Below are 26,652 nucleotides of genomic sequence, written 5' to 3'. Positions count from 1 at the left end.
AAGTTAGTTACAGGCAGTCAGATGAAGGGATATTTCACGGCAACAACGTGAAAGGTTCCCCCTCCCCATTTCCTCCCTCTTCTTTTATTGATTTCTCTTGCTGCCTTGCACACAAGCCAGATCCAATTACTCTGTCATGGTTTTCATAAGGCTACTGCTCTACAGCACAGTCCTTTCAAGTCATTCCCTCTTTTTTTTCCGTGGTAAATACTCTCTCCTATGCTGATGCATGGGAATGACCCCAGTAGGGCACTGGGGAGAGTTTTGACTTTGGCATTAAACATCTGATTCCAACCCATTCATGTCAAGGGAGAGACACGTCTGAGCCAAAAGGGGCTTTGAGCTGGACCCACAAATACTTCCAGTTCAGAAAATAAATGGTGACTTGGGAGTGCAATTCCCTCAGGGAAAATTTCAGAGGGAGTCACAGACAACCAGAGACGGTAGCTGAGGCTCTCCTGTGTATATCTACAGACACAGATATGTATATATATTTATATATTCAATTTGTTGGATTTTTTTTTACACATTTCTATCTAGCATGTATATAATGATGCATTTTTGAAAACAGAGACACTTGCAGACCTGCAGGTCCTCATCTTGTGCTCCTTTCCAAGCTGCTTCCCGGCACAAGCAGCTTTTCCAGACTGCAGGCTCTGGCCAACACACTCCTTCGTGTTACCACCCCTGAGAGCCACCAGGTAATTCCATAACCTTGGCAATAACCAGCAGTTTTATCAGGAAATCTGACATCATTCCAGGAACCCATCAGTCCTCTCGTTCCCCCACAGAATGTTGTTATTTCTGCTCTTGATTCCTTCCAGGGTTCAACATGCAATGAAGCAATATCCCCCAATTAAGTGTATCAGGAGGTGGATTTAATGAGGAAGTCTGATGTCACCCAGTTCACATGGACCAGGGAAACAGTGAGAGCTCCTGCTGAGTGGCTGCCCCATCCCATTGCACAGGCAAATCCCCAGGAATAGGTGGCCTGGGGACTGTGCAATCAAGGAATCACGGAGTGGTTTGGCTTGGAAGGGACCTTGAAGGACCACCTCGGTGAAAAAGCAGCCAGGAGAAAAACAAACAGCTCGAGTCACTATTGTTCCTCCAGCTCCAATTAAAGCTGCAGCGCAGAGGAGCCACGCTCACCTCAGCTTGCAATATCAGCGCTTGCTTTCCCGCGTTCCCTGTGGAAATTCATCCACGCCCCGAGTCTGTCCAAGTTCCATCTGCAGATCTGTGTGCTGGGCCACTGCACGTCCCCTAAATCGCTTTCCTTCCCTGGCCTACCCTCTGCTGACAAAATTTCATCGCTTGGGAATGCCTGATGCATCCTTTAAATTCCTTCTAATTTTTTTCCTACCTAACAAGGCTCTGTCCCAAGCATACCAGCCACCTAATTACTAACCTTGACCTTGGGGGAAAAAAAAAATAAAAAGCAGCAGAGTGCATTTAATAACAACCCCAGTGAGCTGAGGCTGCTTTACAATTATGTTGCATAATGTAGTCATGAGGAGAGGGTTACCAGGGAGATAATGGTAAACATCAGCCTTAATTCTGTCTGAAAAATAATTGGAGTGGTCTCCCTTTGTGGCTGGGGGAGAGGAGAAAATTGGACGGGTAAATTTCCAGTTCCTGCAGACGTTAGTGGAACATGATGCACTCCAGCACTCAGGGAATTATTAGCTCCTCTGGATGCCGCGGGAATGAGTTGTCTGGCTGCCTCCCCACACACACAAGTCTGTGGAGAAGTGTCATTTCAGGGAGGAAAGAGCATTGGTTCCAGCACAACCGGGGTCTCTCCATGCTGTTGCTGCGTCTCTTCACAGTGACCCTATCAAAATCATGTTTGTTGGAGCACACATCAATCCTGACACATTTTAGAAACAGCCAGGCTCTGTGAGGTCCTCGTGCTGCCATCCCCGTGCCTCTTCTCTCTGCACCAGCCACCTCTGGAGCCCCTGGCTCGCCTCTGGAGCACCCCCAGAGCTGCCAGCAGTGCCAGTTCCCTGCTCTGGCACGGCGTGGGGAGGGCAGGTGTGTGCCAAAGCAGGACAGCTGGGATGCTGAGTGTTGGCTGGCACAGCACCCTGTCCTGGCCCAGCCCATCTGGTCACCACCACCCACCCACTGCTGCGTTTTCTTCTCTCATGTACAGACCAGGTGCCACTGGGCCACTCTCAGGAGGAAACTTTGGAGCACACCCTTCCCTGGAGCTCTCCTTTCTGGTTCCTAAGCCCCCTTGAGGACCTTTTCACTGATGTCACCACCCACAAGTTTCAGGTTCTCTTCCTGGTCATCAGGAACAATAACAAAGCCTTGGGAAGCCTGGACATGCTTCCCTGCATTTTCTGTCCCAGAGCCAGGCCCCTCTCACCCTGCCTGTGCTAGAGCTCTCTCCCAGGTATTTTAGGCAGCGAGTCCATCAATCTTTATTTATATTTAGAGCAGGCCCTTAATTCCAAAACCACAGGGGCTGAGCGCTCTCAGATTAATTTGTGGTTCCATTCCCCCCTGACAGAGCAGCAGAGTCACCTAAGCACAGTGACGGGTAGGTGCAGCAGCTCCTATCACACACTCCCTATCAGCCAGCCTTCCAGCCAAAGCTGGAATTATTCAGCCTCCCCTATTAATATTTAAGTGAAGGCACTGTTACACAGCTACCTGTGTTTTTCAGTGTGAACTTTGTGCTGCTTTGCAGTGGATTTGGAGGAGCAGGGAGGTGCTGGCTGCTGGATCCCAGCAGTGCAGCAGGCAGCTCTGGTGGCTGTGGGGTGTGGAGAGAGAGAACCAGGATCAGTGGGCAAACTCATGGTGGGCAAATGGTGAGTGCTTGTGGCTCTCACACCTCCCATCCTCTGTGGGCTGCCGGGGGGTGGAACGAGGTGGTGTTGAACGTCCCTCCCAACCCAAACCCAGCTCAAGGGCACAGGTTTTGGCAGAGCAGCCAGGCCAAGCCCTCCTGGTTGCACTGGAGCCATGTGTTCCCTGCTGGAGCCTTCCAGCCCCACAGCCAAGCCCAGCTCTGCCGGCTGCGAGACCCGGCCCCGGCGGGCTCGGAGCGCATCCAGCGCCGCCGCGCTCCCCCCTCGGCTCCCCGGCGGATCTCCCTTGATGTCAAGCCACACTTGTTGGCACAAACACGTCCTTTAGAGCTGCTTTCTGCTACCCAATTAGAAGGCTGTCAGCAGCACGGCCATCACTCCTCCTGCAGCTTCTGACAGGCCTGGACACCGCTATGCTGCTGCCGAAGATTAAAGGAGTCTGTCCTTTGTGCTACCCAGCGGCTGTGTGCCGGCCAGAAACTGATTCCCCTTGCCAAGGGATGTGCATGTGGAACAGCTAATGGGCTCTGCAAGCCTGTCCCCCTTCCCTGTGAGCAGCAAAGAACTGAGTTGTTTAAAACACATTTCTCCCACCAAGCCCGGAGAGAGTTGGCATTGCTGAGAGCTGGAGACTGGCGGGGGCGGAGGTGTTTTCAGCAGTTACAGCAGTTCAGGGATTCTCAATTCTTTTTAATGATTCATTTAGCGGCTCCACACATCCTCTGAGACTGAGGGATGGGTGGGTGATGCTCTCACCTCCAGACTGCTGGCTCAGAGCTGCTCTGGGCTCTTTGGTGTGAAATGGGTTGAGTGACAATCCCGTACATTAACTTTACCACCCAACATAAAGATTACGGGGTAGTACAAAAGAAATGTTGCTTTAATCTCCTGCAGCAGCGCAGAGGAGCTCGGATTTGTCAGGTGCTGGCAGCAGGAGTGATGGTTTGGTGGGGAACCTGGCCTCAACAGCATCCCAGGCTGCATCTGAGGCTGCACTTGGCCCATTAACTCCCAAATTCTGCCTGCATTACCCGACCGATGGAATATTTAGAGCTGAAACACAGCTAAAATAATTGATCACCCTTTAATCCCATCGAACCCCCCAAGACGTGGAACAAGCACATCCAGAGTACTCAAAGCCCATAAATTCATTTAGCATCAGATAAAGTCCACCTAGTTCCACTGGTGTAAATCTGGAGTAATTCCACTGAAGTATAATAAGGTCAGTTGGAGCCGACTAGCATTAAACTGGCATCGTTGAAAATAATTTTTTAGCTATAAAGAATGAAAGATAAATGTCCTTTGAATTCCTGACCCCACTGTGCAAATGAAATACAAGATGTGGGAACTCTTTGAAACTGATAGAAATGTCTCCGTCTCAGATCTGCCTCTGTTAATCAAAACAAGGCACTGTAATCAGCCCCGATTCTGGGTCTATCTGCAAGGAACAAAGTGAGCTCAGAGAATTAAATCATTTAACACATTATTTCCTTCCTCATTTCAGCGCCGATTGAGCTTCTTGCACAATTCCTGCCCCTCCTGCCCCCGCAGCTGGGTTCTGCTGCAGCTGCAGGGCTGCTGCAGGGCAGGGCAGCCCCCCACAGCCCTGTCCACCGGGGGGATTCCTGCTTTGGGAACTTCTCCTTCAGGCTCAGAGATGTCTTCTGGGCCTTCCTGAGGTCTGATTTCCTGTTTCCTTTGCTACCTGCTGAGGAGGAAACTCGGGACAGACCTAAATGGGGAATATTTGCCTGTGCAAACACTGCCCCAGCAAAATCCTGAGTGTGCAGCCACAGCTTAGACCTTGGAATAATTTAGGCTGGAAAAACCCTCCTAGGCTGTTCCCCCAGCACTGCCAAGGCCACCACTAAACCCTGTCCCCAAGTGCCACATCCACAGAGCTTTTAAATCCCTGCAGGGATGGGAATTCAGCCCTACCCTGGGCAGCCTGTTCTGGAGCATCTTCTCGAGGAGTTTCTCGCTGCCTTCCTTGGGTGAAACAAAATCCAGTGGTGGTCCCCACAGCACAGTACAGCAGCTATCACGGGCTTTAAGCTTACTCTAAGCTTATTTTTGGGGAAAGGCTGAGTTATTATCTTTTTTTCTAAAAGATAGCACAAGTAGAATCACCAGACTCCTCGAATAACATTATCTACACTGAATTGATAAACCTTGCTTCGGGTTTTTTTTGAGATTTTAGATTTGTTTTATAGATTACCAGTTTCAATCGAAAAGATTTTATCAGTTGTTCGGAGAATGTTCTAGAGATATTTTTTGTTGTTTTATGTAATATGAGATGTAATTAATAATTACATAACCAGTGGCCTGGGCAGAGGAAAAATATTTTCCAGGTGGGATTAGTGCCCTAATATTGCAATGACAATATGAACAATGGGATGGTTTGCAATCTCAGCACCATTTTCTGTGTTTTCTTCCCACCACCCTGTGGCTCTTTCAGAATGAATGGCCATTCTTGTAGAATTAATGTCTATTTGAGTCATTATTTACCCCTGGAAAAGATATAACTTCAGTTTGAAAGGTGGGATTGGCTTTGCTTCCAGCAAGGAGTGTCCATGGGGATCCTACAGGTACTTGCTGCACTACTGCTTCTCTCTGAGCTCTTGGAAGTTTCTATCAGGCTTTGGCCACTAATTGATATTTCCCCCCCCACCCCGTTTCACAACTTTCTGTGGTTTTGAGAACTCACTAAAACAATGAACATGAATTTCTGACCAGAACAAAAATTGCCTGTCTCAGGAGAACTTGGCTGGTTGGACTTGACAATCCTAAAGTTCTTTTCCAACCTAGCTGATTTTTTTTTCCTGTGATTTTTATGATTCTAAAAGCACCCTCTGTAGTTTTCTAACTATTTCTATTTCCAATAGCTTTCCTCTTGGCTGTGCCTACAGGAAATAAGTGCCCAATAAACAGGCACTGGCTCTTACCTAAAGCACTTTGCATTCTGCGGAACGAGCGGGGATGCTCAATTGACAACTCGCTTCCTGCCCGCTGTCGTGTGGGGAAAGTGTCAAGGAGAAAAACTGTCAGGGAGGGAAATAATAATGAGAGATGGGTGCTGGGCTGGCGGGGTTTCCTGCAGAGCTGCCCGTGCACAGATGGCTTCCTGAGATAGCTCCTGCCGGCCCTCATGGCTCAGCCTGGAGAAGAAAAGGCTCTGGGGACACCTCAGAGCCCTTCCAGTGCCTAAAGGAGCTCCAGGAGTGCTGGACTTTGGACAAGGGGCTGGGAGGACAGGACAAGGGGGAATGGCTTGGCACTGACAGAGGGTTAGGTGGGGATTGGGCAAGAATCCTTCCCTGAGAGGGTGCTGAGGCCCTGGCACAGGATGCCAGGTGGGTGGGCTCAGAAACAAAAATTCTGGATGTTAAGACGGCCTATGAGTAAGTCTGTATCTTGCAAGCCTTTCCTTTTGAAAGGATTCATGGGTTTATGAATTTACAGCAGTATTGGAGATAAAGGAGAACATCTGCTGCCAAAATCAGCAGCAGCACACAGCTTATCTCGAGGTGTTCCCAGAATCCTGGAATCTTGGGGTTGGAAAGGACCTTCAAGTCCATCTCATCCCAATCTCCTCCTCTGGGACACCTTCCATAGCCCTGGTTGCTCTGGTTGCTGGTGAACATCTGACAGGACCACTCTTTACCAACACTATTGCAGCTTTAATAAGTCTGGAGGGGTTATGAAATCACTTCCTAGGTCAGTGTGGGCAAAATTCCGTGCCTGGCCTGGAAAAGTGACTTTGTTCTCTCAGTTGTACCTCTGGTCACTGCCATGGAATTCATCTTGATATTCCTTCAGCAAGTGCATTATGTTCCATTAACTTCAGGGCAAACGTGGTGGCGTGTAATGAAAACACTGAAAAGCTTGAAAACTAATCTAAAACCAGGAAATCAACCTTGATTTTCATGGAGGAGAAAAAAAATAATAACCTCAGTCTTGCTGGGTAGGGCTCTAGCAAGGAAACTTTAGTTCTTCATGAATTAAGCTGGATTTTTCTTCATTCCAAAGCTTTATTTTGTGTGAATGATTGTGTGACTGATTGAGAGATGGAGAGACAGACACACATCTGGCAGAGACAGCCTCTCCCCACTTCCTTGGCCAATGTTTACCTCAATCACCTCCTGCCTGCACTGGCTCAAATCTCGCCCAGCATAGCACAAAACTCGGGGCAGCGGGAATTTCCGGCAGATATCACTAAGAGCACGCTTATAATAAATCATAACACTCGTTTTCTCACTTCCTTTCCCTGAAATTTTGAGTTTTCTAACAAGCTGCCCGTTTCCCTTTAATTACACAGACAAATCCCCACCTCCAATATCCACACTGGGCTCTTTTACAACCACAATATTTATTGCTAACTGACCCATGGAACCTATTCAGCATATAACCCTCATTTTTTTTTTTCTTTTTGACCACAATCCATTTCCCCCCATGTGCAGGTTTCTCTGGCTCCCTGTATCTCATCCCATCCCATTAGCTCTCAGGTGCTGAATAGCCTGTTCCAGCACATCAAACTTTAATTTAAACAGAAGATGATCAATAAGCTTAGCAAATTGCCTATGGCAACATCAGCACTTTGAATCAAAGGGGTTTATAGGTAATTTAAAGGGCATCCTCCACCATGTGGTAGGTACCTATTGCTTGCTTTGCCAAGAACAGCTCAGTTGGCTGAACACGAGGAAGAAGAGCTTCTCCTCCACAGAAATGGCACAGAGCATCCAGTCTGGATGCTTTTGAAAGTGTGTTTTGAAACCACAAAAGACAGGGCATCTCAGGAGGGGGGAAAAAAGCCTAACTCAAAAGGCTTGTTAAAAAAAAAGCCCTGAAAAATCAGAGTTTAAAATCAATATCAGCGCTAAAGAAGCAGAAGTGTAAAAGGAAAACACACACACTCATCAGTCCAACCCTCCTCTGTGGTGCTGGGGCTTGGGACCCTCCTGAGGGAGGAGAAATCATCATTTAATCTTTGCCTAAAAGCACTGCAGTGATTTCCAGGCATGCAGGCAGCCTTTGGCCTGGCACCTGGAATCACAGAATAACAGAATGGTTTAGCTTTGAAGGGACCTTGAAGGCCATGACCTCAAAACCATCTCATTCCAACCTCCCTGCCAAGGGACAACTTCCACCATCCCAGACTGCTCCAAGCCCTGTCCAGCCTGGCCTGGGACACCTCCTAGGATGGGGAAACCACAGCTTCTCTGGGCACCCTGTGCCAGGGCCTCAGCACCCTCACAGGGAACGACTTCCTCTCTATCTAAAGAATTTCTCTCTATCTAAACTCACCCTCTCTCATTTTAAAACCATTCCCCTTTCTCCCATCACTCCATGACCTTGGGAAAACAAAAAAAAAAAAGATGCTCTTCTTCAGGATCCTTGAAATCCTGTGGTAGGAAAGGGAATTCTTTGGGCAGTGGGTAGCAGCAGCAGCAAAAGTGTCCGAGCTGTTTCAGACACACAAACCTTATTTAGGAGCACGAGGGGCCCAAAAGGCCCTTGTGAGAGGGGATATATGGCTCAAAAGGCACTTAGCTCCTAGCTGGCTCCGGGTCGGAAATTACACAATGGATGTCGAAATCTTGGCTTGTTGAAAAGTTGTCATTCGAGTAATGGATGCTTTATTTCCTGTTTTTGCTGAAAGCTAAAGCGAAACATAATTAGCAAGCGAGAAAGCAACCTTGGCAGCCAAACAAAAAAAGCACATTTTTGGGCGCCCAAGCCAATTAAAATTGTTTATGTAGCTCACGAACAATATTTTCCTCCAAATCATTAAAACAGAGGATTCATCATAACACGGCCAGGCCTGGTGCTCCCAGCCCTGCTCCTGTCAGCTCCCAAGGATGGACTGAGGGCACGCTGTGATGTCCAGGATGCTTTTAGGGATCAAAGAGAAGAAAGGACTGGAAGGGGAATGCTCAGCTTCCGTTTCTTTTGGGTTTGGGATAATCCTGAGCATAGGAGAACTTTAATTTGCCTTGGAGATCAGCATGCCTATTAATTATAAATTAAAAATCTCTTCTTTCAGCCCTTTTTTCTCTGTAAAATCAGAGTTGAAGAACCCCCCACTATTCTTTTGAATGCTTGAATCCATGGCCTGCTTGATTCTCACGTGGATGCCCAGATTGTTTCTGATGATGTAAGGTCTGGCTTCTCTTCTTGCTACATGAGAAAAGAATCCTTCAGGAAAGAAACAGGGGAGGGACAAATATTCCTGCTCTTTGGGATGATGCTCATCTGCTCTCCTTGTAACAAACCATTGTGCTTTCCATGTGAATTCTCAGCTTCCATTCCTGCAGGTGTGGTCATTTTACGTGAAATATTTTAGTGTGTTTTGATGAATTTGCCCCTTTTTAATGTTTTCCTTGCTTCTGAAGCAAAATTAATTCTGGTTGTGAAAATTATCACCCCCCTTCAGTAAAAACCATACATGTCCTGAAATAAAAAACAGAAGGATTGGTACAGAGGAGGAACAATTTCTCTCAGCAAGCAATGAAGTCCATACACTCACCAAATTAGTGCTCTGTCCAGACATGCCCAGAGTTGTGTTTTTATGTGCATTTGTTTTGCTTGCAACTTTTGTTTTTGCTCTCTGCCTGTTCCTGGCTGTGTTTGGTGCGTGTGTGTTTGTGTTACCGAGCGTCGCCCGCTTTGTTCCGAGACTTTCAGAGGGAAAAATGGGTTGGGCGTGACGTGCCCTGGGAATGTTCTCCAAACAAAGCTCTGGGTGGGTGTCCAGGCTGTTTTGACTCGCCCTTGGTGCAAAGTCGAGGGCACTTTGGGAGTGGACTCAAGGGTGGAAGCTGCTAGGAGCAGAAATCCTGGGCCCAGGCTCTGATCCCCAAGGGATAAAATGGCTCCTTGTTATTTCCAGTGCAGAAGTTGTGCTTAAACAAAGGTTGTGGATCTGTAATCCTGGAATGGTTTGGGTTGGAAAGGGCCTTAATGCTCATCTTGTCCAGCCCCCTGCAACGAGCAGGGGCATCTTCAACTAGACCAGGCTGTTCAGAATCCCATCCAACCTTGCCTTGAGTGTTTCCAGGGCATCCACCACCTCCCTGTGCCAGGGAAAAGTCCATAAATCCACAAACCTGGTGAGGGGAGGAATTCACCACATGGCCAGAAACAACAAAGGCAAGGCCTTCCTGGCCAAGAGCCTCTGTGGAGGACACCAGGAGCCACCCTGGCACTGCTGCAGGCACACCAGCACGGGTGAAATTCAACAGTTTCACTTTGTGAGAGTGCTGAGCATAAAATTAATAACGAAACATGGTGTGCGTGGTCCTACTTGATCAAAGAAGATTTTTATTTTTTTCCTATGGAATGTTTTAGCCCTGAGTGGATTTTCTTTGACAAATGCCTCTCACTGAAGCCATCTGTGATGGGGTAGAGAGAGGAGCAGCCTGGTGAGGCCACAATATCCTACAACCCACTTGGAATGAAACAATTGCCTGCCTCAAAGGCAACGATTTGGTCAAATCATCGCTGTTGTGAAGTTGTGGCTTTGGTGTTGCTGTCATTGTGGCATTAATACACTGAGAAATCCAGATAGTTTATCAGCATCCATTAAGGAATGGGAGGAAATTAGGACAAAAGCCTGTTGTTTATTCAAGGTTGTGTTTTATTTATCCTCTGGCTTTTAAAAGCCTCTTATTTTATGTGCCTCCTGGGCACACAGGCTTTAGTTTAAAAACATCACCACTAAAACAAACAACCAAACTGACACAAGTCGTTTCGGGGAGAGCAGCTGAGATGTAAAAGCACTGGAAGTACCCCTGGAGTAAAAACTCTCTGCTGAGGTCTGAAGGACCATGACCCCTGGATCAGACCAAAAGGGGAAATCGTGACTCCTGGCAGAGCAGATGTTCCTGCTCGGGCTCTTCAGACTTTCATCCCTGAGTCCTGAGCAGCCCAGGGAGGTTGGGAGGTTGTGGGGAGGATGTGATCACATCCCTGTGTGTCCACACTCCAGCTCATCCAGGGGCCCAGTCAGCAGTGAGGAGTTCCATGTTTAACAGAGGGGGAAAAACAGACAGGAAAAGCAGCAACCAAAGGACAAATATTTCTATTTCTGGGGACACATGATAAGCATAAAACGTTGGGACCTTTCTTGCTGGTACCAACTGATTTTCCAGCCTCTTCTCTGACAGCTCAAGGTTCATGTATTGTCCTTTTTGCTACCCATGGTTAAACTCACCAAACAGCAAAATATTGAAACATTCCAAAATGGTCCATTGACAGATTTTTTTGTTTGTTTTCTGCTCTATTCCTTCCTTTCCTCATCCATCAGGCATTGTCAGAGGCTCTGTGCTGAGGGCAGACTCAGCCAAGCAGGAAGAGCTGTTAAAACGCTCCTCCTGTGAGAAATTTGTTCCCACAGATTTCACAGCTCCTCCTTCACCCCCACCCCACATCCCCTGCCCACCTCACCAGGGTGGGACCCTGCAATCCTCACCTGTGGTCCAGCAATAAGAGAAATCCTCTCTGGCCTGCCTTCCCTTTGCCACCTTGCCATCTCTTCCAGCTGGATTCCGTGTTATTACCAAATTCCATATTTCTGCTTCCTTTTGCAGCACTTGCTGAGGGATGCTGAGGGATCAGCATCCTGATGGATGAAATTAATTCATCTTTCCACTCTGGACGGGGTTAAAAGGCCATTATGGTGAGTAGTTGTATAAAAACCCCAATGTTACACCCACCACTGCCCCTGTGTGCGCTCACACGTGTTGGGAAATACCTGTTTTTAGAAAGAATTTCCAACCTGAATGGGAATAAAGGGCAGGAAGGGCGTCACTGAAGGATCCTCATCATTTTTCTACTCTAGGCCACTTCTTCCCCCTTGACTAACGTTGCTCCCAAACGGGGGGGGCACTCAGGGAAGGCAGGGATGACCCCAGTCTGCAAAATTTGGGAAGAAGGGTCCCCCTGCCCCGTCCTCACACACACCAAGGGGTTTTTACATCTTGCTGAGGAAACACAGCAATGTTTGGAGAAGCCAAACAGGGAGGCAAAGAGGAACCAGGGCTCTTTTAAAACACTTTGACTACCGAAAAGAAAAAAAAAAAAGGTCCTGTGCCGCTTTTTTCCTGCACTCAGCACGGAGGGAGCAGCAGCCAATTGCGTTATAGCCCTGCTGATTACTTATGATTCCCTTCCTGTGAGGACAGGCCCCGATGTGTTGTTCTTTGATAACACTGGCTCCTCCAGAGCAATAACCCTGGTACAGCTTCCTGCCTCATCGGAGGGCAATTACTGCACCTCGAAAGGGAAAAGGTTGAGCAGGGCCCGGGCTGAGCCCAGAGGTGACAGCAGGGACGTTTTCTTGCTAAGCCGTGGTTAGGCCTGAGCTCATCCGAGCATCTCCATGGTGAAAATCAAAGAGAAGGGAGAGGCTGAGGGCTCTTCTTGTCCACCACTGGGATCACATTCCCTGGTGTTTGCATGCTTGGGAAGTGTTGATGCCCACCAGCAGTGAGAGGACACTGAATCTGTTCCCTCTGGGCCCTCACTCTGAGCTTTCTGCAGTTTAGGAGGGCACAGTTTTGCTGTTACTGATTTCTGACCTGTGTTCATTGACCTGGTGCCCTTGGCCTGGCAGGTGACCTCATCCAGAAGGACAAGGCTGCACTGCCGTGCTTTGCAGAGGTGTTACTGCCTTTCAGCAAATTAATTTGCCAAATTAGCCTCTGTGAGAACAAAAATCAGAGTTTTAAGGGGTTGACAGGTTATTCCAGCGGAGTGGCACAGCCAAAGACACTGGTTTGGAAAGGGGACTGGCAAGTGAAATATTTTAGGGGGGAAAAGTAGTTTCAGCTTGGACTGCTGGCGTATTTCTGGTGCTCCAGTGCTTTCTTTAGGACTCACAGCCTTAGGTGGAAATGCCTGAGGCTGTGCTTTGGACCTCCCCTGTGGAGGAGTCCCTGGCTACAAAGGGTGTGTGCCTGTGGCAGAGCAGCACTATCGCCCCGGAGCCGAGCGGGGAGAGGAAATGACTCAGTCATCAAAAGGCCCTCCTTCCTCAGGGAACTGTCCTTAATCAGAATTATCCCACTACAATAATACCATTTCAGAAGGACTGGCAACCAGAGCACTCGCGTAGCCATGTAAACTGCTTCCTGTATTTGCCAAACAAAACAACATTCAGCAATTAATAGAATTCAGCTATTAGTGGCGCCATGATAAAACAGCAACCCTTTGCTGCTCACCCTGCAAAACCTTTGGTGCAATCCCTCCCCTCCCAGGAAAAGCCCTTTTCTTTTGCCTCTGTGTCACCTGGAGAGAATAAATAAGAACAAACAAGATTTGTGGCATTTTGCTCGGCTGAGAGCACCACAGCCATGGAAATCGTCCTCATTACCCTTGCAGGAGCTGCTGCAGAGCTTCCTCCTGGGATGCCCTGATTAGTCATTGCTTCAGTACTAAGCTGGGGCACTTTGTGCTGCTTGCCAGGGCTCCTGTGCAATCTCTACCTTTGGTGCTCCATAAAGGGCAGCTCCCAAAAGCGGCGGCGGAGGCGCCGGGATGGAGCAGCGGCTCTGTGAGCTCGGGGGCCTTGTGGAGCCTCCCGTAATTAACTCTGATTAGACACAGCCCCAGCAGGGCAGCAGCAAACGGCCCCTTCTGTTCTCCTTGGATCTGATGGAAAGGCCAGAGGAGGAGGAGGCCGCCTGGGACCTGCTCAGCTCCGGCCACCGGAGCACGCAGGGCCTCCAGGCCACTTCCACTCAATCCCAGAAGGGCTCGGCCTCGGAGGCTTCAGAAGGGACCTTGAAGATCACCCATTCCCAGGACAGGGACACATTGCATTATCCCAGGTTGCTCCAAGCCCCTTCCAACCTGGCCTTGGACATTTCCAGGGTTCCAGGGGCAGCCACGGCCGCTCGGGGCCTCCCCACCCTCACAGACAGCAATTCCTTCCCAATTCCCGTTTCAAACTCACCCTGTCTCATTTTAAAATTCCCCCTTTTCCCATCACTCCATGCCCTTGCTCCAAGCCCCTCTCTGAAAAACAGAACGAAAAGCATCCTTGCACAAGTTAATCTGGATGGGGGAATTTTCACATATGTAAAGGAATCACCGCTGGCACGTGAAAAACCCCTCGAGTGAAACTTGAAAGCTGCTTTTTTTCTGACAATGCAAAAAACCAAAATTGAATCACTCAGAGAGTGATTTGACAAAAAAAAAAAAAGAATCATCCAGGATGCCCAGTTACCCAGGACGACTTCACCAATGTGGGTTTGCTCCTGAGAATTAATTAGCTGATAACCAAACAGACTCAGCATGGGCATTTCCACGTGTTTTGCTTTACAGCTTTTGCAAATGCACCAGGATTAGAAGAAGGACAGAGCAGAGGAAGAGAATGTAGCTCTTTGCTTTCCTTGGAAATGTGGGCTTCAAACTTTTAGCATCTGCCCCTGCTGGTTTCTGGTTATTGGGAATGATAAAGATTGAACACTGGGTTCTTCTTATTGGAAGGACTGGTCAGAAAGAGACTTTCCTTGAATTATTCTGTGTACAAGATGGGTGCTGAGCAAAGAAATGCCCCACTCCATGTCCGAATTCAAACTGCAGAGCAAAGAGAGAGAGAGATGGTCCCAACCTACCCCATGTGAGACAGGAATAATCACGAGAAGAGACAAAAATAAGTCATTTCCATGGAACTGCCAGCAAGGGGCCAGAGCTCCTGCTGAGCCACCACCCTTCACCTGACTTTGAGTCAGAACTTGACAGAAACAGAGGTTAAAATTCTTCTCTGTATTGGATGATGTGGCTCGGGCACACAGCAATGGATTTTTGGGAGTATTTGGCACTCTGCCCTAAATCACTGAAATCAAAGGGTTCTTTCCATTGGCTTTCTGTTAGCAAATAAAACTGATTCGGGGAGAAGGGCTTGTCTTTGAAGGACTCAGGAGATGTTAATTCAGCTCTTGGCTGTGCCAGAGGTTCCTGGGGCATTCTTGGGAAGGCTGCCTCGTGTGCCTCTGGAAGTTTTCCTCTTGCACAGCCAAAGGATGCTGCTCTCCCTCCCAGCACCTTCTGCCTGCCTTGTCCTTGGGAACTGTTTGTGCAGGATCCATCCCAGACCTGTGTTTGCATCCATCCCACTGCAATGAATGCTTCGGTGGGAAGGACACCAGTCAGGAAATACCATTTATAAAATGAGCCAGCTCAACCAGACAAAAACATTAGGATGTTTTGTACTGCACTAAGGCTTACTTTTAAATCCTTGAGTCATTTTGGGCTCATTTGATGAGCTGGAGATAAAAAAAATAAGAGAGAAATCAAACTGAGAGAGGAGAGATTTTGGTCAGAAGTTAGGAAGGAATTGTTTGTTCCCTGTGAGGTGCTGAGGCCCTGGCACAGGGTGCCCACAGAAGCTGTGGATGCCCCTGGATCCCTGGAAGTGTCCAAAGCCAGGCTGGAAGGGGCTTGGAGCAGCCTGGGATAGTGGAAGTTGCCCCTGCCCGTGGCAGGAGGTGGGAATGGGATGAGATTTCAGGTCTCTTCCAACCCCAAGCAGTCTGTTAGCCATAAACCTGTGCAACGCATCCCTCATTTCTAGGCAGAACTTCTACATTGTCCAAGGAATTTAAATCCTCAGCCTCCTCCACACAGCTTCTGAGGCAGTAATTAACAACAGCAGTGCCAGCAGGCCTGGGAGGTTGTTCCTAACAAGCAGCAAGCACATTTTAAGTGAACAGTGAAATTTTGGGAGAGCTGCTTGAACAGATTCTCCTTCTTCATTAGAGTATCAGAAATAGCATCCTTATTTCTGCGTCTCTCACCATCCTCCCCTCCTTAGTTTCACCAGCCTAATTGGGATAGGAGCCCTTTTTTCCCCTCTGGATTCCCTATCCATGCATCCCATAGATACCTTATGGCCCAAAATAAATCCTGAGCCACAGGGATCCAAGTGTGCTTAATGTCTGCAACCACCCAAGGCAGATTTGCTTTGTTTTATTATGGCAACCGATCAGGAAAATCTTCTTTCAAGATTATAACTTTACCTCAGAAAGAGACGAGGCACAATAAATAAAAAAAACCCAAAAAAACTTGGCAATACAAAGGGGAAAAAATATAGTTGGCATATTTGGGTAAAAGATAGAAGCCCAGGTGGGTGACTATTGCACTGGGCATTGAGACAAAGCCAGTCTTTCCTGGGAGCAAAATTTGGCAGGATAGCAAACAGAGGGGAAAAAAATAACATTTTCCAGCTTTATTGGCAAAGATTACAAAGGGTCAGATCCATCATGCCTTTGTTAGACCAAGTCCATGGAGACCATCCTTGACACAGCCAGATCTATCAAAAGAGGAAGAAAACACAGTTAGCAGCCAGCACTAAGGGATTCTTGTCAGGTTCCCCCAAATTACTTGGAAAATATCTCTCCTTCAATTCTAGACTTGTCCCTAGGTATTAAACATCTGCTCTGTTTTAGGAATACTTGAAAGATTACTGGGAGATAAAACTGAGAATAAAATGAAAGGGTTTCCAATGCTGGCTGATAATGTGCACACACATCCAGTAAAAGAGATCTCCTCCCCATGGTCTGTGGCACAGCAGGGAGGGTGAAATTTGTCACCTGGACCACGATCCAGCTCCTCCCTTCCTCCCTGAATTTCTCCAGCCACCTATAATCATCCATGACTTTATGATAAACCATCACAGCAGTCTGCAGAGGCTTCAGCTCTCAGGGGTTCACCTGTCATACCAACCACACCACCAAAAAACAACCAGACAAAAACCCAGCCCTAAAAAACTCCCCAAAGCGTGCAAAAATTTGGGTGGAACTCCACAGGACTGTGTAAACTCCCCTGGATATTTACGTGCCTGAGTGGTTCCAGGTCAGCAGCACACCGATAAGCAGAACATCAGTTTCTGTGCTCAGAACTGATTATTTCAGAGATTTTCCCTGGTGGGCTATTTAAGCAAGGTAAAATAAATGGGGATGTGGGTGAGCACAGAGGGACTGGGCCGTGTCCCTGGGAATAAGGGATGGCTGCTCCAAACTGGCCCTCTCGAAGGCTGTGGGCTCCCAGGGGATGGATGGTTGTCATTCCCACTGGATCCCAGCTGTGGAAAGCCGGGAGGAAATCAGGGACGGAATTCCCCTGAGGTCCCTCCTCAGAGGATAAAAACCTTTTCAAGAGGGAGGGTGTGAGGATGGAAAGGTGTTTAAACCTTTTCAAGAGGGACGGTGCGAGGATGGAAAGGTGTTTACACCTTTTCAAGAGGGACAGTGAGAGGATGGAAAGGTGTTTAAACCTTTTCAAGAGGGACGGTGCGAGGATGGAAAGGTGTTTAAACCTTTTCAAGAGGGACGGTGCGAGGATAGAAAGGTGTTTAAACCTTTTCAAGAGGGACGGTGCGAGGATGGAAAGGTGTTTCTGGCACACCCCTGACCACCGAAGGGAACTGCTGGAAGAGGGAACCCGCTCTCCCCAAGAAGTGGGAACAGAAATCCCCCGAAATGAGCGACCCTGCTGGAAGGGAACCCGCTCTCCCCAAGAAGTGGCGACACAAATCCCTCGAAATGAGGGACCCTGCCGGCCCAGACCCAGCACCGCCACCCCTCTCCGCAGGGCTGAGCCCCCGGAGCGCTGCGGAGCCGCGTCCCGGGCGGGCGCTCCCCGCGTCCCGATAACGCCGGGGCCGGCGAGGCGGGGAACAAACGCGGGGAACAAACGCGGGCAGGCGCTGCCGGTGCTCCTCTGCACAGGGGCGATAATGAGGGCTCGGCTCTCCCCTGTCGCAGCCCTGCCGGCCCCTGGGGGCAGCAGGAAGGGAAAGGCGGTGCGGTCTGTGCGCCCCCCGCCCTTATCGCCGTCCCCAGAGGCACCGGCACCCCTTTGACAGCGGCGTGCCGAGCACCCTGCCAGCGATAGCAACGGCACCAACCGAGAAACAGCCTCGAAAAGAGCTAAAAACAATTTCAGGCCCGCTTAGTTTATTTCCTCCCCCACCCCCCCCTTTTTTTTTTTCTTTAAAACCATCCTGAATCACCTCTGAGGGTATTTTTGTGTACACGCTCCCATCACATTGTGTGGCACATCTATTTCGCACTGACAGGAGAAAGGGGAAGTGCACAAAACGTCCTGAGCTCTGGGAAAGCCGAATCCTTGCTCAGCAAGGGCTGATCGCACCCACCTCGGTGCTGGGGGAGCTGCAGGGGCTCAGAGCTCACCCGAGGCACACACAGGGATATAATAAATTAGGATTATCAGGAGGGAGAGCTCTAAAAAGGAAAATATGGGTGGGGAAAATAAAAACGAAAGTATGTGAAGGGACACAGCAGAGAGAAAAGCCGAGGAATGAGATGCTATATTTAATTAAAGTCCAAAATGTGGCTGGAACACAAGGAAGCCACATGGTTTGCTGTCACAGGAGCAATGGAGTGCATCTGCTTACAGGAAAAATAAACACAAGGACTTTAAAACTCGGGTTTTAAATAGCTAATATATCTATCAATTAAAAATTGGTGGGGTTTTTGCTCATAAAAGGCACGTGACCATGCCAGTGGGTGGGTTTAGATTGGATTTTGGGCAGAAATTCTTCCCTGTGAGGGTGGTGAGACCCTGGCACAGGTTACTCAGAGAAGCTGTGGATCCCTGGAAGAGTTCCAGGCCAGGCTGGATGGGACTTGGAGCAGCCTGGGATAGTGAGAGGTGTCCCTGTCCATGGCAGGCGTGGAATGAGATGAGTTTTGAGGTCCCTTCCAGCCCAAACCCTCCTGTGATTCCGTGATTCCATGACACCACTACAAACAGCTATGGGAGAGACAGACTGGCAGGTGCCTGGCTGAGGGCAATCCTCGCCTCAATCCTGGCAAAAGGTGACTCTGCTGAGCAAAATAATCACGGACGTGAAAGTTTATTGTCTGTACAGAGGGAAAAAAAACAACAAAAACTCTGCAAAAATCGTAGCCAGCAGATCAGGGCCACTTTTAGAGGGAGTGGTGAGAGAAAAGCAGCGTGGCTTCAGATCAGGATGAAGTTGCATCAATCAGATATGCAGATTTTTACAGTTCACAGGGGGGAAAAATAAGGAAGAAGAAGGTTTAAAAGTGCTTGTTATTTTCCTTGATGCTACAAAGGCGTTTTATTTGGAGGGAGCCATCAGAGAACGCAGCAAAAGCGATACAGCAATTCAGACAAGCTCATTGGGAGGACAAATGTTGGGAACTCCTGCAGTGCTGCAGGAATCGGGGAAAATTAAGCAACTGGTTCAATCCAAGCCTGGTATGAAACAAAGAATGTTCCAGCACTTCCAATGGACATCAGGGTGGTAAAGGAGTGGGAGCATGTGACAGTGGAAGATGTAAACTTCGCATTATGCAAATGGCATTGCAGAATTGCCAGAGAAATGAGGCGACGTTGGCTCTCTTTGCTAACAGGCAAAATTGCTGCAGTCATCTGGAGGCTCCAAATCTGTTGGGAAGAAAGAGAAAGTGTTTCTGCCTCGGAAAGAACAGGGATTTTTGTATAAATATGCCCGGGGAGTTTAATTGGTGCTAAGGAAAAGGAGGAAAGAAGTACAAAGATTTGCTTAGCCGAGAGCTTAAAACATGAAAGCATCGATGTGCTGAAAGGGAGCACTAAGACTCTGTGGGCTCTCACTAAATACACGCTGTACACATCAGTTTTATCTCCAAGGGACCTGGATGAGGGAACAGCAAAGACATTCCTGCTGAATGGATCCCCCAGCCCCGTGGCTGGACCTTCCTGCCAGGAATTTGTCAAAGCTCTAGACGAGGGTGTTATACAACTGTGCCTGCAGAGGGGAAAAAAAAATAAAATAAATAAAAAAGAGCCAGGAAAGAAGACATATTAAAGTCTCTGCCTTGGCCAAATTCCAACTCAATTAATTACAATCCTCCTTTCAACATTCCTGCTGAAGTTTCAGCAGGATAATGCATCCTTCCAGGCGTGGCCCGTGGGGCTGGAGGAGGCAGAGCCCACCCCAGAGCCAGCCAGGGATGCCACGGGTGCTGCACACAGCCCTGGCCCCCTGGAAAATGGGGAAGGTGATGGAAGCACACAAAACCAGCAGCAGTCGGTTCGCTGTGAATCTTCCTGCTGGGCGATTTGGATTTTTGGTAAAGGCGCTCACCAAACCTCGCTTCTGCCTTCTAGTGGGGAAAGGACAGGGGAGCAGTGCAGGAGTGAGGATTCCTGAAGGGAAAATGAGCTTTGGGTTCCTCAACGTCGTTATTAACAAGACACCAGCAGAAATTTTGTGCTTTTTTTACTTGTAACAATGACTGTAGTGTTCCCTGCTCACCCTGACCCCAGGGATTATGGAAACCCCTTTGGAAACTGCACTCTAAAGAGGAAGGACACAGTGCAGCTGAGGGGCTCCATGGATTTTTTTTTATTTAATTCTCTGTGGAGGTCCCAGTCCGTAATTTTAGGGTTATGGAATGGCTTGAAGGGATCTTTAAGTGTCCCTGGACACTGCCAGGGACAGGGCAGCCACAGCTTCTCTGGGCATCCTGCCCCAGTTTTGGCCAAAACTCTTCATAGGATGGTGAATTTAACAAATAATTAAAAACGTTATCAGCACGGAGTTAATGAAATGGCACTGCTTACTCATCCTGTAAATATAGAACCCAGGCCTTCTTTAAATAAAACTGAAACACTAATTTCACCTTGTCTAACACTTCCAAGATTATTTTTTTTCCTCACACCCATCTGTGATGTGCTGTTGGCCACTAGGGATGGATACACCCGACGCGAATAATCACAGAAAAACCCCAAATGTTCGAGGATTGCCTCCTTTCCTTCATCACACTCTTCATCACCAGCAGAAGCCAGACCTGAGACGTCTCCCTGAACCTCCTTCAAACTGTCCCGTGTCCCCTATCAGATAAACCCTGGAGCTCAAGGGATGAGCCGAAAATGGAGCTTTAAAGCAGTTCGTGAACGCTCTCTAGTGGTTAAAGAGCAACCGCTGCTGATGGCACCTTCCCGGTTTTAATTAATAAATCACTCGCTGTGACTCACGCCTCTCAGAGATAAAAAGATTTTTAAATGAAGGTTATAATTATTGTTGTAATTATAATAAGATTTTATTACAATTTATTCTGGAGCTCTCGCGTTGTGGTTTTCACTATGCAAAGTGCAGAGAGAGTTTAGCATCACTCCCGTGCATCAAAATCACATTTATCTTTTGGAACAACCAATGATTTTCATCCAAACTGTGTGATTGCTCCTTGAAAATCCACCTTATCCACAAGGATGAATATTTTCCTGCCTATTATCCCAGCTATGTCAGCATTCCTGATTTCCAGAGTGGCCACCCAAGGTCTTCTCAGAAGCCCCGAATGCATGTCACCGAAAAATGCTAATTTTTCATTTCACAGCAGAAAACAAAGTTGAGAAAGAACTGGGTGACCCAGTTATGGAAATCTGGCAGCTCCCAGACCAAAGGACAGATGAAAGCAAGGAACATGCCACAGACAAAATCCTGGTGTTGGGCTGGAATCATGAACAGATCACAGGCCTGTGTCCACGGGAATATTTGCATGCAGCGTTATTTACATACCTTTTCCCATTTAATTGCAACCTGTCCAGCAAAAACAAACACCCTGCTTCCCAGACACACGGTATTTGAATGTTTTCTTTTCTTTTTGTCTGCTATCTGTTTGTTTTAAAACCGTGCCTTCTTGTTTGCCTGCCTTTCTCCCCACGGCTGCTTCCTTCCTCATCATCACTTTAAACACCAGGCTGCTCTCCAAGCAGAATTCCCAAGAGAGAAATCCCTCCAGTGACCTTCACAAAATGCCCTGGTTCTGCAAGGATTCTATCCCCAATATTTATTCCAAATCTCACCTTTTTCAGCTCTTCAGGCCCACCTCATCCTCAAACAGCTGTGGAGACACAAAGCAAAGCTCAGTGGTGGCTCTGTGAGCAAAGCAGCTCCCAAACTTCACCTCTGCCAGGAAAACTTTCTGTTAGCCAGCAAATTGCACTCCCTGCTAATTTTTCATGACATTTCCCAGCCTGACGACCATTTCTGGCTTATTAAGTCATTAAAACACGGTGTAATTAATTTGACTTCCCAATTAGATAATTGTTCTGCCATTGCAATTCTCAGAGTGTAACGTGTTGTTACTGCAATGTTTCAGTTACTAATGCCAGTGAATCAAAATTACACATTGGTTTGGGTTTTTTTTTTTAATTTTATATGTTTTATTGTTGCTCAGCAAGGTGTGCTCCAGCTTCCTCAGGGAGAGCTGTTCCCAAATTTCTCATTTCCTCTGCTGCGGCAGGGTCTCTTACCCTGTGTGTTTGCAGATACCTGGTGAATAATTCTAATAATTCTGGAGCTCCTGGAACACTTTTATGATCCATTCATCACTGGGGTGCTGGGGAATGGAATTGCCCTGTGGACTTAAAGAGTTTGGACTTCAAATAAAAAAAAACTACTGAAGCACAGGCAAAGATTAGGAATAAATCTCAATTTATGTAGGTGATCTCCTCACCTGTTTTAACATTATTTTTATGGGTTGTGCTTTGTTTGGCCTTTTTTTTTTTTTTTGGTCAGTTTGGGGCTTTTTTCACGCTGAAGCATCTGCAATTCTTTGTTGCAAGTTTTAGTAGGAGAATTCTTTAGTTCAGCTTCCCTGGGATGGATATGGGCTTGAGGAAGCCACAAGTTGATTTCTCTGAGGGTGCTGAGCACACAGGAAGGAGAAGGACTGCAGTGACAGTGGGCACTCCATGTGGAAAGGCAGCTGTCACACCAACAAACTTGGAAATACTCCTTTAAAACAACCATTAATTGTTCTTTAGAGTAGGGACAGGGATGAGTCTTCCTCAGAACAGCCCAGCTGAGCCTCCAGTCCTGACTGGAGTGTGAGAATGGTCAGCCCTCCCTTGCTCTCCTCTGGGCTGGAGGTATTTTACCCTGCAGGGGTAAAAGCTTTCTGCTTTCCTCATTTGTTGTGAGATGCAGTTCTGCTCACTGGGAGGAAATGACACCTCTGTAATCACTTTATCTGCTCAGCAGGCTGATGGGTGGGCTCCACATCTCACAGATAAGCAGAAAAGCACTCAAATACAGTCAATATGCTACCAACCTTAAAGTACACCTGACTTACAGGAGAGAGCCTCAGAACCTCCAAAAGACAGGAGATTTGGGCCTAAATATGATGGAGAGAAAATGGTGAAGCATCCTGTGATTTCCTTCTCTTTTGCTCCATGGCTACATGACAAAGATGGCACAGTGGAACTGCAAGGGACAACCTGTACCTGCCCCTTGCTAAGGGTTGGTTACTCCCAGCTCTCCCAGCCATGCTAAGAACACTTTTACTCTCCACACAGGAATATTTTGTAGAAGAGGTTTCAAGCATTTCCAGTCCCTTTTTGGCCTGGCAAACAGATACCGGGTTAAGAAATGTAAATTATATAATACAGCCTGAGCTAAGCAGGTCAGTACAAATAAGCACAGGACTGCAGAGAGGCATCCCCTCACCTCAGCTGTGTCTGGGAGAAACTTTGCCATTTGAAACCTCTCAATAAAGAGTTTTTTTCAACTGGGAAACAAAATTAAAGCAACAAGTTGATGTGGCCACCTGCAAATTAGGCTGTGTACTTGGGTCTTCCTAAATTAAATTTATTCATTAAACATCCCAAGTGACTGGGGGGAAAAGGAGGTGACAGGCAACATGAATTTGCCACAGCCAAACTGTTCCAGGCTCTTTCATTTCCTTCCACAGATGGACAGAGGAGAAGCAGAGGAAAATCAGAGCAAGATCTCCTGACTTGAACAAGGTTCCTGAAAATCTCTCCTACAGCTCAGAAGCAGCCTAAGAAATCATGACTCAAATGAAAACCGCAGTGAAATGAGTGCAAAGCCAGTCTATGTAAAGATAATTAATATATAATTATAATTTCCAGCCATTCCCCGTCAAAAGGAAAGGAGGTATCAGGTGAGGAATTTGTCCTGTATGGGCACTGTGGATTCCCTAAAATAACCAGTTATCCTTCACCTTCAGTTACTTCAGTTTCACTCCTCTTTCACTTTTCTTTTGTATGTGATGTGCAGGAAGAATCTGCTGTGCACCTTGGAGAGTGTGAGGTTTGATTGGCAATTCTCAGGTGTTGTGAGCAGGAATAAATTATGAATATAATTAGCAAAACCTATTTTTTTTTTCTACTGACTGTGCCTGATCAAATCAGCTGAAGAGATGAAGGGCTCAGGCAGAAATTTCCTGGGGGGAGGTGTAAGAGGGCAGGCACTGGATCCGCTCATTTGTCAAGAACTGTTTGGACTCCTCCATTCACAGAAAGAGTCATAGAAACAAAGATAAAATTATTCTATCCATGGAAATAAAGGTAAAAAACTGGAATTAGGCACATGATGAGCCCCATGTTACCCATTCCATGTACAGTAAAACCTGGCCCTTGGCAGCAGCTTTGCCCTTCAATTTCTCATTTTCATGATACATTTCAGCACTGGGTTGAATATCCTTTCAGGAAGAGCTTTTTTTTTACTCCCCAGTTACACATCTCTCGAAGAAAAAAAAAAAAAGTTATATTTCCTGAGGTGATTACAAGTTTGGGATGACAACCTCTGTAGATGTTCTCCAGAATTAAAAATCTAAGAGTATGATCTATGACTAAAAATCTAAGACTATGATCAGCCTAAATTTGAATTACAGCCTCATAATACTCTCCTTTAAATGGCTGTGATACACTAATGTGACTGAAAAAAAGCCCAAATTGAACAGAAGATTGTTGTTTAAGAAGATGCTTTGGTTGAGGCTGCAGCATTTGTCACAGTATTTTCCTTAGCAGTGAGGAAACAGAGACAGAATTACTTGATCTAATTTACAAATACAAAAAGATGACTGAAAGAGTAAATTAGAGGGACGACAGGCATAAACATCCTGGAGAGTGGGGTGAGCTGGGCCCATCCAAATCAGCTAAGCCAGGCAAATAGAAAGCCCTGAGGAGTTCTGAGCTGCTTTTCAGAGCTCCTTTGGCATGTGTGACCAACCTCCTCCCCTCCTGTGCCAGGGCTTTGGCCATAAACTGAGGCTTGATCTGCTTTGCATAAAATTTGGGGAGCAGGGGAGCATCCCAGCCTGGTTCTGCAGCTTCAGGAGAATTCAGTGAACAATTGCTTCAGGGAAAGAAGAACTGAAACAGAAATACCTTTTGTAAGGATTTCCCATTGATAGGGAAATCTATTCTTTAGCAGCATTTAATCAAATTTTTGCTGCATTGGATTGGAATTAAGTTAGTTTTGACAAATCATACCATTAGACATTATTTAATCTCCTTTGAACTCAAACACTTTCTGAATTTTTTTACTGACTTTTCTCCCAAAACATCGATGTTTAACATTTCTGATAAAAACCTTGTGTTTTAATCTTGTTCAGACGAAAAACACACACCGAGCTTTCAATCCTTATTCAGAGAAGTTTATTTTGTCTGGGTCTCATTTTATTATGAAAGTTAGCCTGCCTGTGAGCTTAGATAGAATGGGAATTTCGCTCCTTTGAGCAAATTCCTGTGGAAAATAAATTTTTCCTGAATAAAAACCAAGTGATACCTTTCTAAAACAGCCTGATAAGCAGGAGGAACCCCAGCTTTTGAAACGTGCAGACTGGGCCTCCCTCAAAAATCTAACAACCATAATCCCTGTATGACAAATTTGGGAACTGGGAGCAGAGGTGGGTCCTTCCCATTTTCTGTGCTCCAGCAGTGGAATGGGATCTGCTTTTCAATCAGGCCGTGGTTATCTCTAGAACCTGACAATACTGGAATCCCAGAACATTCCCTGAGCTCAGGCAGGGAACTGCTTGGTGAATAGACCCGTGATAATGTGCAGGAAGGAAGTTTCATTTTAGTCTTATGGAGCCTATTAAAAAAAAATAGAAACCAAAACCAAAATCAAACCAAACCAAACAAACAAAAATACGCACAAAAACCCATCCAGCAGAGAAAAAATGAATGTTATGAATGACATTAATTTAATTGTGTCATCCAGGATAATTCTGAGGGTCAGAGATCCTGGTCTGGGGAAGCAGAGAACAGATCTGGGAACAGCAGGGTGGGAGAGCTGGTGAGCTGCAGAACCAGTTGCTGCTTTGGATAAGTGGGGAACCGGCAGATGGAAGGACACAGGGATGGGATGCCAGGTTTGGGAAGGTGGGAGCACATCTCCGTTTGTGTGCTTGGATCTCCTGCAGGAGAATGGTCAGAGCTGGCAGAGCCGCAGGGAGACACAGCTCATTCTTGGAGCTCACAAGGAGCTAACCTGGGACACCACCTTTGATTGGAAATCGTTTTTAGGGCATCAGGGGAAAAAAAACCTTGTAATTTTTCCATTTTTCTTTTCCACTTAGGGGGTAGAGGACTAGCAGTACTTCCCTGTGGGATTTTCCCCAGAGCGAGTGGCAAGGCTTGGCTTGGTCAAAAGTCCCTGAGTAAAGGGGAGCAAATGGGGCAAAAGGGAAGGAATCTGAAATGGGCAGGGTTGGGAATGTGCTCTCCCTCATCTTGAGCAATTCTGTGTCCTAAAGGCTCACATTTGTGGAAATGCCTCTGCTGGGGGGACTTTCCCTCCTCTCGGGCCTTTCCCTGGTGACTGAACAAACGTGACTGACCTTCATTCTACAGAGCTCCCAAACACGGAATGCAGGCACGCTCATCTCTGAGAAATGGAAATGCTGAGAGCCACGTGCTCATTAGGAGCTCGTCGTGCTGGAAGCTGCCAGGATGGAGTTCCCACAGCTCAGCAAAGCTCTCAGCTCTTCCCGTGCTTGGGAATTCCACGGGGTGCTCCTCTGCCGGGCACTGG

General features: G+C 47.2%; 1 long non-coding RNA gene across 1 annotated transcript; it reads left to right on the top strand.

Annotated features, from left to right (window-relative positions):
- Positions 1–5,477: 5,477 nt before the first annotated feature.
- On the top strand, positions 5,478–24,339 carry LOC134550737 (uncharacterized). Its single transcript, XR_010080405.1, has 3 exons — positions 5,478–9,142; positions 11,417–11,505; positions 23,561–24,339. It is a non-coding gene; the product is annotated as an uncharacterized LOC134550737 (long non-coding RNA).
- The last annotated feature ends 2,313 nt before the right edge of the window (positions 24,340–26,652 follow it).

This window comes from Prinia subflava, chromosome 5, assembly GCF_021018805.1.
Source record: "Prinia subflava isolate CZ2003 ecotype Zambia chromosome 5, Cam_Psub_1.2, whole genome shotgun sequence".
In the NCBI taxonomy this organism is placed as follows: domain Eukaryota; kingdom Metazoa; phylum Chordata; class Aves; order Passeriformes; family Cisticolidae; genus Prinia; species Prinia subflava.
This window is presented reverse-complemented; position numbering and strand designations above follow the sequence as displayed.